The sequence below is a fragment of the Bolinopsis microptera genome, chromosome 2 (genome assembly GCF_026151205.1).
Source record: "Bolinopsis microptera isolate Bmic1 chromosome 2, MBARI_Bmic_1.0, whole genome shotgun sequence".
Classification (NCBI taxonomy): Eukaryota; Metazoa; Ctenophora; class Tentaculata; order Lobata; family Bolinopsidae; genus Bolinopsis; species Bolinopsis microptera.
In genome coordinates, this window is record NC_087073.1 from 3,739,717 (window position 1) to 3,755,344 (window position 15,628).

A 15,628-nucleotide genomic window follows, 5' to 3' on the forward strand; every position below is an offset into this window, starting at 1 on the left:
TAGCTGAAATTTAGTCACCTGATGTTAACCCGTTAACGGAATTAGGGCACTGCCATTTCGGAAACCTAATTTTCTAGTAACCATCGCCGGGTAACATTAAATATAATTACTTCCACTTTTAGCTAATCTAGATTAGCTAAAAGTGGAAGTAATTATATTTAATGTTACCACTACAATATTGACTCCTGTTTGAAGCAGCACGTGCCAGAATAAATTGCAATATAATAACGCCACAAGACACTATCAAGATGGATCTTATTTATACTCCACGGTTCTACATCAATCATATCATAAAGGAGAACTGTAATATCGGGTTTGAAGTTTGAACTATAACGAAACTTGAGTTTGAATAATGATCAGTATTGCAAGAATATGATATCTATTTCTAAGTAGGATAACTATAAGATCTGACACCAATTATGAAACAGATGTATGTATAAAATTAGAAGCTACAGATGTATTAAAGCCTTTTTCTGACTTCATGATCAATAATAAAATAAAATATCTTTACAGCTCAAACTAAACCTTTCCCTGTACAGCCGACTAAGTTGTATCTTTAAATAACCCTAAAGTTTCAACTTTAGTTCCTTATATTTTTGTTTGAGTTTCTTGTGGAGGAGAAAGTTTTGTCTGACACATTCGTCGTGGAAATCATCTCGTGCTCTATTGACCAGGCTGTCTTTTTTCGATTCTTTTTCTCCGATATACTTAGCTCCATACAGTGTCAACTGCAATTGAATGTATTAAGTTTAACTATTAGACACAAATTTTACCCGTGAGATTCAGTGAAACGCATATTGATGTACAATGCACAGTAATTGATCCAGCAAATAAAAGCCGTGGGATGTAATTTTCTTCTAACATTTAGTGCAATGTTCCTGTCAATTTGCTGACCTTATAAAGAGGATACAAGTATATAATGAAGGGAAACATGAAAGGTTGTACTCCAGTGTACTTCAATAGTTGCTCCACTCTACTGAACTTCCAATCTGTAAGTTTTTATTAAAAATGTTGAGAAATTCTTGTTTTCAGCGATCAGTAGCATGCTGCTATCGTAAGTGAACAATCATTTCTTACCTACCACTCTTACTTTCCGTTCAACTTAAACACAGAATTATTATACGGAATATCGAGAAGAAGTTACCTTTTCGGGCGTTCTCTTGGCAAGAGCTGAAGGTTGTATTTAACACAGCTATCAGTAGATTCAACATTAGGATAATCAGACCCACCAAGAATACCATGTAGATTATCTGTGGTAATTTGAAAACTTAGAACTGAAGCCTGAAACCCTTACCCAATGCAGGGGTATAATGAGGTACGATATCCGTTCCCAGTAAAATAGAATATTAAAGTTAAGTGCTAGAAACGTTGTGTCATTACATGGGGTAATCTTTAATAGTTAATCAAATCTTTAAATCCAATTTCGGATTCTCAATCCTTGACTGTCACTTATGGCACCCTTTTAAGCAGATCGGATCTTTACGTTACATTAAATATGGTGTCTACTTAAATCAGTGTTAATTGTAGGAGCAATTTTACGTTCATGAGAAAGGAACTCTGCTCGTCGTATGTAAGGGTCCCAGCACTTCTAGAACCATATCCAAACACACTGAACGCTAGGAAAGACAAAGAATTCCAGAAGGTATCAAAGTTTTCGTTCATCGTCATTTCAGGACCTGGAAATGGTATCAGTAATGCTCAGGTTATCTAGAAAGTTCTCAATTGTTCGTTATTTTAAATGGTTATTAAACTTCTAACAGATCCAACACGTGCAGAAGCTCTCCGATAATAACCATAACCAAGTGCACGTGACCATGTGCACGTGCTGATCTAGTACAGACTGCACTATAATGGTAGATACTTGATGCACTCTGCACAGTGCACAGGTGCTTCATTGTCTTTACGTACAATTTTGTCGTAAACACTGATATAAACGATTTCTATGCTATTTCTTACTGGTGCCTAGCCTACTATGTATTATTGGATGGTTAAAATGATTTATTTTGGGATCACCGATATTTATTTTAGCATTTAACCTCCCAGTTAAGTTAAAGGTTATAATTTAAGCTGATTGGAATTTAGAGAGCACCTCCGGAATTTCATCTCATTCTTGAAACAAATTTGACTTTTGAAGACCTACTTGTTTGGTTATGAATGTTGAGATAAGCTCGGTAACTCTGGTAAGAAATGGTGTGTAGTGGTAGACTGAACACCACCATCGTTATCACTAGCAGAATCACAAACGTCATAAAGTCCTGAAAAATTAAAATCTCAGCAGGGTAAATATTCAGGCAATATTATAAGAATGTTGTTGATAAATTGATTATCGCACAGCATACTCGCGTTTTTATAAAAGCGAAAATATTGAAAATAACAAGGTAGTGCACTTTTCTACTCCAAGTCATACTTCAGCACATTTCATCCCTTCCTAGTAGTAGTACGATGCATTCCTGTTCCTTAATTTCGCATTCTTGAGAACGTATCTCTGTACCATACTCTTGGTATAGATTGTAAAATGGACATTATAAGTGTTATGTAACCTTGTAGCTTTTCAGGAATATATAATAAAAAAGCGTGTTATTCATGTTATAATGGTCATATTATTGAATATTCTCAACTGTTAACAATTGATGATAATACTTATCGGCAATCGTTAGCAGACATGACCTCACGACAAAATGATACTCGTTTAAAATTTATCGCTATCAGAAGGAATTGATTGGCAATTTTAATATTGCATGTCTGCCCAGTAACTACTTCCCCAGTTCTGCTCAATTTGTCACATGTTATTAAATCTAATTTCATCGATGTTTCCTACTGCTAAAACTTTTAGCTAATCGCCAATCTCTTGAAACATAGTTTGAAGGTCGTCTGATGTAGATGATGGAATCCAATTTATTCTACTATTTTTTAAATGGTCTCGACCTGACAGAGGCGTCCTCTTCAAGTTAAATATAACTTGATACACGGAATTAAAGAGGCACTTAGTGACTAGTGAGTGAGTGCACTTAACTCTCAGACACTGACATCATCTCTTATTTAGAGTCTTAACTATCTTGCTTCAATGACTGGCCTGCAAGAATTGCGAAATTAACAGCCTGCAAAGTGTAATCATTAATGTGATGACCTGTTAAAATTAACTAAAGGGTACTTCTACGGAACTTGCTTACATGCAGCATCTTTACAATTGTCCTGGTGAGGGGTCCTAGTGTTTTGTTTATTCGTAACAATCCAGACAGTCTAATGAGGAGACCAGAAGCTGCCAGCCCGTAGATGTACCTCGTCACCATTATCAAATGAATCTTCCTGGGAGTTAAAGGTAATGCTGCTCGTTCGAATAACAAGTTTCCGCCATTTTTGCTTCTTGATAGTTAATTTCCCATACTTAAAATGAGTATGCTAGCAAAATTAATCTATAACGATTAAAGATACTCACAATTTAGCTTTTTCGGGTAAGGCAACCGATACGAGCCATGCTAGTATTGACGTTATAAACGTACACCCGACAGCTATGTTCACAATGTTTGAGCGGTCATTAAAATAGCGTTTCAGTCCTCGAGCCTTCATGAAATCGAACTCAATGATCAGCCTGCACACACAGGCCAACCAAGTAAACACCTGAAACATTGTTTAGTCAAGGCCCTTATACGTTGCTTAATTTGTTTCGCATCAAATGCAGCCTGTGCAACTGTCTCAAACTTCACTGAGCTACAGTATATGCATATAAATTAATGCATTAAAATTCTTCCTTTAACTTTAAGATCGTACTTTAAGCAAATTTGGTAAATACGGCCCATAGTCGCAGGAACTACTAGTAATAACTAGCATCGTTTATAAACATAAATGTGATATCTAGACGCAGCTATGCTACCTCACATCCACAGCTGTCTGATTATAGCATGAACAAGATCGATGCCATAAAAATGGAGGCCAACTAACCATTTTCATGAATTCGTGGGTGAGCAGAACTTGACATTATCGCTTTGCAGTAAGAGAATTATGAATATTTATTCTTTTCTGGGAACTAATATGCTACAAGCAAAAATGTGTTGTCCATAGTCCCAGGAACCACCGCAACCAGTTGTAAACTCAGATCTGAAGGGTACAACTAGCTAGAGAATATTTTCTCTTGGCGACCTCAGAACAAAACAGATTTTTGATTTAAATATTTAGCGGAAATTCAGGTAGGTTATAAATTGGACTAGAAAGGTCATAGAGACTTTCCAAATATAGGTGTAAAATGTTCGCAATGGCCATAATTTTACTATATATAAAGCGAGAAGATATATATCTGTTGCCATTTTACTGACACCACGACATCAACTTTGACACGACTTTCCAGGACAACGGTGAAAGATATACCATTGAAAGGTTTTTGACTGGGTCCAATGCTTTTATTGCCCTTTGACCAGCATGAAGAAATAAAAATTGGCCAAGAAATAAGAACTTTAAGTCCCGAAATTTGGACCCTTAAGTGGTGTAAAAAATTGCAAAATAAATATTGTTGTCTCTTGACACCACTTTGTTTAGGGTTAGACCTGCTAGTTAGAAATTAGAAATTAGAAATTAGAAATTAGAAATTAGAAATTAGAATGATCATTACAAAATTACATGTGTCAGATCCAAATCAATCAGTTATCAGTTAAATCAGTTATATATACAACTTATGAAGCAATGTATGCCCTAAAATGCTTTTTTCCCGCGTTGTGGTCTATATAGTAGAACTGAACGTCGGGAAGGACAATTTATACCTTTTTTGCGAGAGAACATGCTTCAGAAGTCTGTAAGTGTAATACCTTCCAAACAAAATTTAGGAAAATTGACCAATAATACCAACGATTTTCATTTTTTTCCATAAAATAAGAATAAGCCGATTCGGATCGCGATGGTTTGAGCACGGAGACAATATGCTCTAGCTAGTTGTACCCATGGACCACACATTTCTGCACATGAATCATGCTTGTAGCAAATTAGTTCCCAGAAATATTAATAATTTCCTAACCACATAGCAATATGTCAGCTTGAGTTCTGCCACCCACGAATTCATGAAAATGGTTAAACCAAGTTATCGTCTGTTGGCCTCCATTTTATTATGGCATCGATCTTGTTCATGCTATAATCAGACAGCTGTGTATGTGAGGTACACAGCTATATGTCTAGATCGCACATAAACGATGCTAGTGATTACTTTTGCCGCCCTAACCCCCCTCAACGATTAGTCCTATGAGCTCCCCGGCCCCAAATACCACTAAACCTTTTAAATCGAATACTTAACTTTTACTCTAAATTTATATCACTTCAATTCTATATCAATCAACTGGTAGTAGCTTCATTGACGCATATCAGCCTACCTCGATACCTGACAGATCAAAGTTGTCGAGGGAGCAGGACCTGATGAAGAGCGCTATCAGAGTCACATGGTTAACCACATCAGCCCACAGACAAACACTGGGCAGCCTGGCGATGCTCAATACCTTGTCTGAGGAGTCGAGCTGTGGTTAAGTAGAAGCTCTTGCTGGGTGGCATTATAAATGCTTGTCTGAGTTGTTTTCAGTTCTGATTTTGTGTCAGGACGATACCTTGCAGTTGCGATTTTAAAATTGAACTTTTTTGTAAAATCAGGTACACAATTTTAAAATTTCCCCAAAAACTAGGCTAGTTTAGTGGAACTTACGTTCCAGGGTATATGCGGATATTTCTTTCTTGAGTAGGTACACTCTGCAGAACCACAAGGGGAAAGTGATGTTAACGAGGATAGTTGAGAACCATGTGTCTAACATTTGGGTGTAGTTCTGTCTGGAGGGGTGTTTGTTTGTGAGAATGTTTGAGAAGTTTTGTTTATAATGAACAATTTACTAGGCTTCAATTTTGCCAACTTACAATGTCGCGTGTGGCTTCCGCTAGAATATTTGAACTTACGCTAAGTACAGTTCTTAAATATGAAACAGCTCCTCCCCTTTTTACTGCCGTTTGGACTAAGTGCATTTTAATGACCAGAGTTTTGCGGTTCCGGAACTGTAGGCCCTGAGAAACTATAGGGCGGCGCCCTACGAAACAGGTCTATAGGGTGTGGAGACTAGAAAAACAGTTGTAGTCTAGGGCGGCGACAAAACATTACGGGATTGGAACTTTACCTTATAGTTATGTACTTACTTACTTAAATTTCTTAGTTTGGTTGTCATATTTATATATATATTTGAAAGGGAAAAACAGTGATCCCTACATAATTGCTCTTACTCGTTTAATATAATATCATGCATATTGCATGGTTTCGAACCTAAGATAATGGCACTTCCTATTCTAGCAACCAGTAACCACATCTTTAATATGTTGAACGTAAATATTCAAATTGACTGTCTCTTGGTTGACCACGAGCTAATTTTCAAGCTCTTGGCCACTTCGTCGCACAAATTCCAACTTTGGAAACCTAGCTAGAGCATATAATGAGCAGGATTTGTGAAAGTCTGAATTTCTTATTTACATACTCTTTGCAATGGGTCATAATATCGTATTGGTTGTTATCTAAATCCGCATTACTCAAACGATAATTTCAACGTCAGATGACACACGAACACTTGAACAAATCTCAAATATGATGCTGTGATCGAACAACATTTTTCCAACCCCCACAGAACAATTACTTCACCCTACTGTACGTGTTAGAATGTGAGCTCATTGTACGTAGCGCGGGGGCTAACATTACTGGATACGAGCCGGAGAGCTGCTAGTGCTACTCAGGCGCAGAATTCCCTGCTAAATAACTCGTCCTCTTCTTACTACTCAACCTTATCTTACTGCAGGTTACCTAGTTGTATATTTCCAGAATTATGAGGTGAGTAGAGCTGGAGTCCGAGGTAAGCTCTTCCTTGTCAGCTCGTGGTGTGGTGAGTTCTGTGTGTATTGTGAAATGTTCCGTGTGTTTTGTGAAATGTTCTGTGTGTTTTGTGAAATGTTCTGTGTGTTTTGTGAAATGTTCTGTGTGTTTTGTGAAATGTTCTGTGTGTTTTGTGAAATGTTCTGTGTGTTTTGTGAAATGTTCTGTGTGTTTTGTGAAATGTTCTGTGTGTTTGTGAAATGTTCTGTGTGTTTTGTGAAATGTGGGCTTTCTCTCGTAGTAAACCTCGATGGATGACCTTTTACTACAACCTATATTTTCCGCCCATAATGCATGCATAGCATGATGAATGATGATGATTGACTGCTTTGCCGTGTGAAATTCTTTGCTGTTTGAAATAAAAATAAAATATTTTAACTTTTGGAGGATTTGTTTTCTCACAAACTAAATTTCACGCCGACCATCCCATGCCTTTTTTCGCTTTGCCCTGTCTAGATTCCTACATCTTAATTTTGATCAGTACGGTTTCTGATTGTATTTATTTTGGTTGGATCAAAGCACTTACCCTCTTTGATGAGCTGTTCCATACCACATGCCCTCCGCAAGACTCTGAATATACTTGTGCGAACAAAAGTGTTTCTGATCGCACATTACCGCATACTCGTACATTGGAATCCTGCTACCACCAGCTGAGCTCAGTACTGCAATAGTGATCGTTAAACTACTTCTCATAGTTTTATTCTGTATTGTCAGAGTCAGCTGAACTAACGAAATAAAGATAACAGACCATGTCCTTTCCTCTAGATGTTAAAAACATGGATGTTAAATATACGTATCTTTCCGCCAATCCATACGCTGTAAGGATATATTAGATACGTCATGAAGTACGCGAAGCAATACGCCCGCTCCAAAATGCAAAACATTTCGTTTACCGTTAAAATTCAGCATTGACATTGTATGTAATCAGTGCAGTTGAATAGTCGGAGGGTGGGGCGTTATTATGCACACTCTCTGAGTTTGTAGAGTCGCACAATTGCAATATCAGCATCAAACATATTCATTGTTCATAACCGTAAACAAACATATTATTCATTAAATAAAAAGGGAAAATGAGAGAGAGCAAGCTCATCAAATTAAACCTTCTTTGGTCACCAGTGCCCTTGCCTCCCATGTATTTTTGCAGAGATCAAGATAGTGGTAAGTAAAGTGTTCCAGCCTGCTCTGCACGCTCTTCAGTTCCTCACTGAACACGTGGTGCTGTTTCCTGAGGTTACCCAACACCACGCACACGTAGAACGAGGATACCAGAGGGTCGGGGGCACACACTAACACCTCCTCACTAAGCAGCTGGTCCAAGTGGGACAGGTCGAAGTTGTCGTGTCCGGCGTTCTTGTAGTACCTGCCGAACATTTAACAGTCAGTGAGCACTCTAGGGACCAAGTCACACAGCTGTAGTACAGATTCTTTACGTGCGCGCTTGTCACTATTTTCTCATGCGCCAGCCAACATCATTACCCGTGATAACTTACTAGTGATGAGCCATAGGTGATAAGCTTTCCTTGACTCTGACGCTCCAGTACAGTAGTATGGTTGACCTGTTAAATGTTTCTCGGATGTCTATTTGGAGAGTTTTTATGTTATTCTGTAATATCTCTAATGTCAATGAGCTATTGCCGCTTATGTAGACCTCAGTATGATGGATATGTCTATATTTAAATAGACGACCATCAACCGACATCATATTAGTGTGATACTAAACCATTCATGATGTTTGTTTTGTAGACTTTCTACAGTCATCATCGTTTTTTTTCTCCATCTTATTTCATTTCCCGAACTTAAAAGTGTTCAAAACTTAATTGCGCACCTGCCTTCCAGACTGAATTTGCCTATTTTTGTCGAAATTTGACATAACACGCATATTATGTATTGGATAAGGCATATTTGATATCAAGGGGAAACCACTTAAAGTTAAAATGCCAGTCGTGCTGTTCGCGTATTCTGATTTCTGGAAACGTTCTATTTCCCATTAGATTAATGGTGCAGCGGTAATGGCTTTTTAAAAGACTCGGAAAATGGATTTATTTGGTATTCATTTCCAGTATTTATTACTTTATTACAATTTCATCCTTGGTGCTTCCCAGAAAAATCTGTCGAATTAGTGGAAAGTCAGAAACCATCGGTTAAATACCAAGCTTGATCACTCAATTTTTCTCTCTTTTAGCGTAATATAAACAAATGATTTGGTCAACTTTATAAATATTTAAGTATGTTTAACAAAATAAATCCGGCTTGCGCAAATTACCTTTCTTTAAAAAAGCCTAAGTGGAGTTATTTACCTACCTTTGGAATCCTATTACATTGCGAAATCAATCTGCACTCGCCACTCGTCGTTGAGTTGCAATATGTTCGTTTTAACTCCATATACCAATACTAATAGTCATATTGCGATCAAAGGATTATTGCTTTCGTGAGATTATGATTTGACATCGAGATCTTTCCCCGAAATCTTTGACTCTTGATCCATCTTACATTTTGTGTCAATCTGTAGTATGCTATATCACAAAGGTCCACGACAGTGATAATCTTATCAATATCGTCTCTTTGTGGTAATTTGACATAACCTGCCCCCGCCCCTCTTGACAAATTACAGCTAAATATGACTGCTTATTTGTCACTTGACTAACTTATCTTTTACGAAGGCACTCTTTTCCTCGATCACGCTGATGGTTCACCCTTCTTCGATTAAATTATTCTACTTTGATTTAACTCATTGATATAAAAGTTTCGTACTCAGCCTCGAGTCACTGAATTCTGACAAATAAAATTTAACAAGCACCCTCAATTATAGAAGATAGCTTAAATTGCTCTAAATTTGAGAATTGATTTTATTATCTGAGATATCATGTTCACTCGTGCCTTGATTTCTACTTTGCTCTTTAACCGTCTGATTTCAAAATTATGCGATCTTTAAGCAAGCTTATAAAACTCGAAGTAAGATATCCGTAAATATTAAATTGAGGACTCACGTACGTGGGTTTAATAATTAATAACTGTAGATCGGAGGAATTGACAAGTTGTGACGTTCATTTGGAAGCGTAAATAATATAACATGTGCCTAATCCTGGATGACCAGTTGATGGTATATCGACCCAACTATTTAACTAACTAGAGCTGAATTCTATAGGCACGCGGCCATTTATTTATAATGAAGTAACTTACGTTATTTTCTGCTGCACAATGGAACTGTTTAATAGATACCTGGCAGGAGGTGTGAGCTGGTTGACGGCAGCTTTATTAATTACCTCTTTGAAGAGGGCTGTAGGAGACGATTTTTGGCGATCCTCTCGACACAAGTTGTTATGTGAGCACCGCCGGTCACCAGCAGCTAAGGGGAGAGGTTATGGTTATTATAAACTATAATGGGTAATTTATTATGGTTACTTATATGGTAATTATTGGTTACTATGGTAATAATTGGTTAATATGGTTACTATGGTTACTATGGTTACTATGGTTACTATGGTTACTGTGTCTGTTGCTCCTGATTTTAGTAAAAACACTGCCATATTTATTGGATGCTGTTTGGTGGTAATTATAACTGACGAAATCGAGCTCAAATCATCCAAATGAGATTGAAATGTCTCCCAATACCGTTTACCGAGCGATTAAGCTAGTTACAATACGATTTATTGATCAGTCACGTTTTCGCGTCATTCCGAGTGTAATTATTTCGTTTGTCCGAGATCTGTCAATTTCCAGCGAATTTACGGATTCGCGGTGCTATCCTGATCGGATGAAATAGCCTTTGAAACAAACAAAGTTGGCTGCTAAAAGTACACCGTCGTGGTACTGAGTAACATTGTTGTCTAAACGAGCTGGTACATGACAATAACTGCAGTGATCACTATCTGATCTCGTGATTAAAGTCATTGACTTTAATCATGTGTTGGGATGATGTAGAACCAGAGCATGCGTCAGCGCACATCTATAAATGCAATCAAGTAATGAAAATGTTTCTCTTCATGAGTGATGGCAGTGCTGTGAACTTGGTTAATGCCCTGGTATGACGATTCATTCTCCTCACATAGATTGAATTTTCGGCCAGCTCGGTGGTCGGGTCGGCATTAGGTTGGTGGCATGTCGTGCTTGGAGACCGAGCTGAATTATCAAGACTACATATTATTACCAATTGCACTGGACAAAGAAATTTTAAGAGCGGCAAAGCGTAGCCATAGCTACAACTCATTGTACTATTGTTGCCGGATTAAATGCCGATATTTTGGTTTGGATCAAATAGCGTCTTTGTTCTACGCGCTTTTTGTTTCAAGCTTGCAGTTTCTCTTTACTTAGCTAGCTACCAGCCTGCCAAATTCATTAAAGTTTTAATTAATGCACACATAGCGTATGAGTGTGATATAGTCGCTGTTCAAGAGGTCGCTTTTGTGTTTCCTCGGCTGAGTAATGAGACGCTTTTTTGCGAGGCAACAATAATATTTTCGGATTGTTTGAAGTCTAGTGTAACTTGCTTCTGTGATTGTTTCCTCTTTTCAATGATTACGCGTACGTCATTTCATGAAATTAGTTAAGCACATAATCGAAAATTTCTTTTGTAAGTTTTATAACTATACGCTCTTTAATTTGGAGCCCTTTTTGTGGCGTTGTCGAGGCCCTGAAAGGTTTTACAATTTGATGCTTCTAAATTACTAGCTCATATAATTTTCTGCTAAATTAATCTCCTAACGTAATGTATACTAAATATAAATAGTAACTATCCTTTACCTGCAGCTTCCTCAGACGATAAAATTAAAAGTTATATGAAAGATAATAACCTCCCTCCCGAGCCAACATCAGCAAGTACCCACATATAAGGCCAAATTGCCTTGAAAATGAGGCAACTATAACTATATTATATTATATCTGCCTTTGTCTGTCCGAATTGGATTATCCTTTACTGTATTACTATTTTACTATATCTAGTTGTATTAATAAAATAATTTCCCTGGTCATTTTGTGACAGGGATTTGATGTGAGGAAATACCTGCGTGTGCAGTTACTGTTGCTGATTCTGTGGTTTCACGTTATTAGGGCTCTGCAGACATTACTATGATGTTATAAGGCTTTATTGGCATTGGAGATCTGCAGAAATTACTATATTGGCCTTATTATGGGGTAATAAGTTATTGGAGATTAGTTTAATGGTTATCATGGTTATCATGCTTAGGTTCCATCAGTGCTGATTGTTACTGTTTACGGGGTTTTCGCCTATCAAATGCACAAAACGGAGGATACATATAGTAGCTTTTGATTATCACTGAAGTTTAAATTAATATAAGTATCTCCAGATATCCTTTATATTCGTCGTTCTAAATTCCTAATTATAAGCTCGGTTTGTAGCCTACTTGATAACTATCAAAGGGGTTTCTTGGACACACTTATTAGTGGACCTCTGTATAAATGTACATGCGGGGAGGACCTATTACAGTGATATTACGACAAGTAGGATCAGGTACTGCGTGAGAGCATGCCTTTGTTTGAGGCGGATAATCATTCCAAGGCTCATGAGCTGTGGGCCTGTGTCGCTATATATTCCTGTTATACAGCACTGCCGGGCTGCGTAACTAGGGCCCTCCTCCACTTCACTCTTACCTTAATTAGTTCCATGTCTCCCATCTCCACCACCACATCTAGTACTCCGATCTGGTTGGAAGGCACCAGGTTAGGGTTGGCTCCGTAGTTGAGCAGAACTTGACACAGATGGATCATCTTGGTTCTGTTTTCCCCCGCCAGCTGTGTAACCATGCGTACTACTATCTGGAAAACATGGTAACGGTTACCGGTTTAAGTGGATTCATTCTCTCTGTGTCTCTCTTTCTGTCGAGAGCTTGTAAATTTATAATTTGGTAATTCGATAATTAGCATCTCGCAGAAACAATTTGGTCTCTGCTAATTTGGTAAAGACCTTTCTCTTCGCTCTTTATAAGGCAATTTTTTGTGGCTAATATGTAAACGCCAAATTTATGTAGTAATTAGTCATGGGTTAAGTATTTTTCATATATTCAATATTCATTCCTTGCTTTAAATACACTTTACAGTTACATATGGCAATTTCGAGTGCATTTATTGCGCTTTCAAAGTGATACTGAAACCGTGAGTTGAAAACGTTTTCAATTTTTAGCTAGAAGGTAACGTTGTGATCTTAAGCATATATTATAACACATAATATATTGCTGCAGAAGCACAGATTTCTAATGCTGCAGATTAACAGTTTTAGTTTAAATGCCGTATTGTTTTACCAATAGAAGTATTACTTATACGCGTGACAAAGTAGCCCAATACTAATGTCTGAAATAACAAATTATAACACGTTGATATCAGATAAGTTTTGCGAAGTGTTGATTTCCCTTTGTGATTTAATACCTGTCTTGAGACTACAATGCACCTTGCGTAGTGTATACATACTTCTTCGGTCATATTACTCGTTGACATATTTATCAATTATTTTAACATGTTTTTGCTGACTCAGCTGAAATATTTTAATGCTTCCGTGGGACGTGGAATATTATTGAGGGGGGGCTGATCATTAAAATATAAGTAAATTGAAGTATATCCCGCCCTCAAATCAGAAAAAAAACCTACATTTTAATATACTTTAATATACTTAAAGTATATTGTTCGTTTAGATTTGCAAGATAAGCCTGTTTTTGACTAGTACATGAATTTACATCCAGTTTGGACAAAAATGGCTGAGTTATGAGCTAAAAACCATATTTGGGCATACGCACCAAATTTGAAAGCTTTCGCCCAAAATTGGATCAAATTTCAATATTTTTGAATGAGACCTACTTCATGTAAAAGATATAGCTCAATGCAATATCTGTTGAATAGTGGATACTAGTTAAAAAGACCTCCATGAACAAAATTGCGCATATCTCGGTTCGGGATACTAGCCAAAATGTCTTCATTTAAATTGAAAAAACTCCATCAGTTTTTAATATTTTTGCTTGAAATTTTTGGAATCGATTAAGAATCGCATTTCAAGCTTATTGTAGGCAGCGATTTTTGATTTAGGCCTCCAAAAATATAGGTATATTAAAGTATATTAAAGTATATCCCCGCCCTAAAATCGGGAAAAACATACATTTTAATATACTTTAATGTGATCAGCCCCCCCCCCCCCATTTTTCTTGAATTGATTGATAGCTTGGTGAAGCATTTTATAAACCGACAACTCATCAGAATGCCATTTTAAAATACGTCTGTAATACTGAACGGGTAACCAGGCATTTCATTAAACTGATCTCGTTACCACGCTGCGAATCACTTGACTCATCACTCATCAGTTTAAGAAGGCATATTGAAGATTGGGTAGTTCTAACTTCAACCGGGACAACTTTAGAATTCGAAGATTTAATTTACGAGCTTTTCTTTTGAAGGTACGAAATTGTTTTGCAGTGTAGGCATTGGGCGTAAATGTTTTAATTCCTCAATGATCAACAATTTATGTCCGTAAAATTTGGTTTACTGAAAGTTCAGTCAGTATTTTAAAATATTTAACTAATATTTGGTCTGCCAAAATTTTAGGCTTTCCTATGATTTTTTGAATGCACATTTTAAAGCTTTTTCTTCAGAATTAAAACTCGTTAAAATGCTACCAAACTTGACCTAGAAGTAGACGGCTAAGAGTCAGACTAGACTCAAGGCTAAGAGTCAGATTCATAAACGATATTCTGAATTTTAACGTATTCAAGCTCAATTAAAATTTTAGTCGACAATCAAATTATTCGCCAGTTAATTTAGTCATGGTGAAGTTTTATTACTACAACTTTTGTCTAAATTTGGCTTGGTTTCTTGGTTCGTTAGCACTTGGCACTATCGAAAATCTGATTTTCTTACCATGACCCCACCCAGGGAGTATTACTATTAGGTAACCGTTTTATTTTAAGGGTATTCGTCACGACTTAGCTTTTGTTCCCCTCCCCTTTAAATTGGAACTCACAAGGAAAATGTATCACTACTATGCATCTATTACAAATTTTATTGAGGGCTAATTTAGCCATTTTTGGATCTTGTATAAAGCTATTAATATATCGTATCGTCTCAATTTATACTGCAAGATGGTGTAACCACCAAATTTAACACCACAAAACTGGGTTTCATTAGCTTTAAACGGGCATATTCTAATTCTATATCACAACACCGTAATGTAGGGTACTATTTTGATTTATGAACATGAGTAGCGCCTAATATGACACACCTATATTTTGTTACCATATGCTTATTTTTCTATCAAACCCATCCCCACGTATATAACTAGTTGTTTGTACATTAGCACATAGCTGGCCGCACTATTACTTTCTGCTTAATCAATTCGCTCATTTACCGTTCACTTCTCTTACAAACGTTGCTCCCTATACTTATAGCTGTTGTTATCAAATTAGGAAATGAACAGAAACGCTTGCCTAGAAGCAATTATAGTGATAGAACAAAGGGTGGACCCAGAGATTGTAGTGATATATTAGTGCTGCCCGCAGTCTAATTAATTTCCCGAGCTGTAGTTCCACAGAGCTGCCAGCCTGATACAGGTGTTGTCTCGCCTCGTGTTGTCTCTCTCTCCCTCAATTCTATTTATCAAGCCTACTACCTCTATCTATATTCTATAATCGACATACGTTTAATGCGCTCGCTCCGAAGCAGTCTCGATTTGCCACAATACTGTTGCTGTGATGAGCTTTGCCGCATGTACAAACTACGTCCAGAATATCTTTGGATATTTTCTTGTGACCTGAAAAGAAT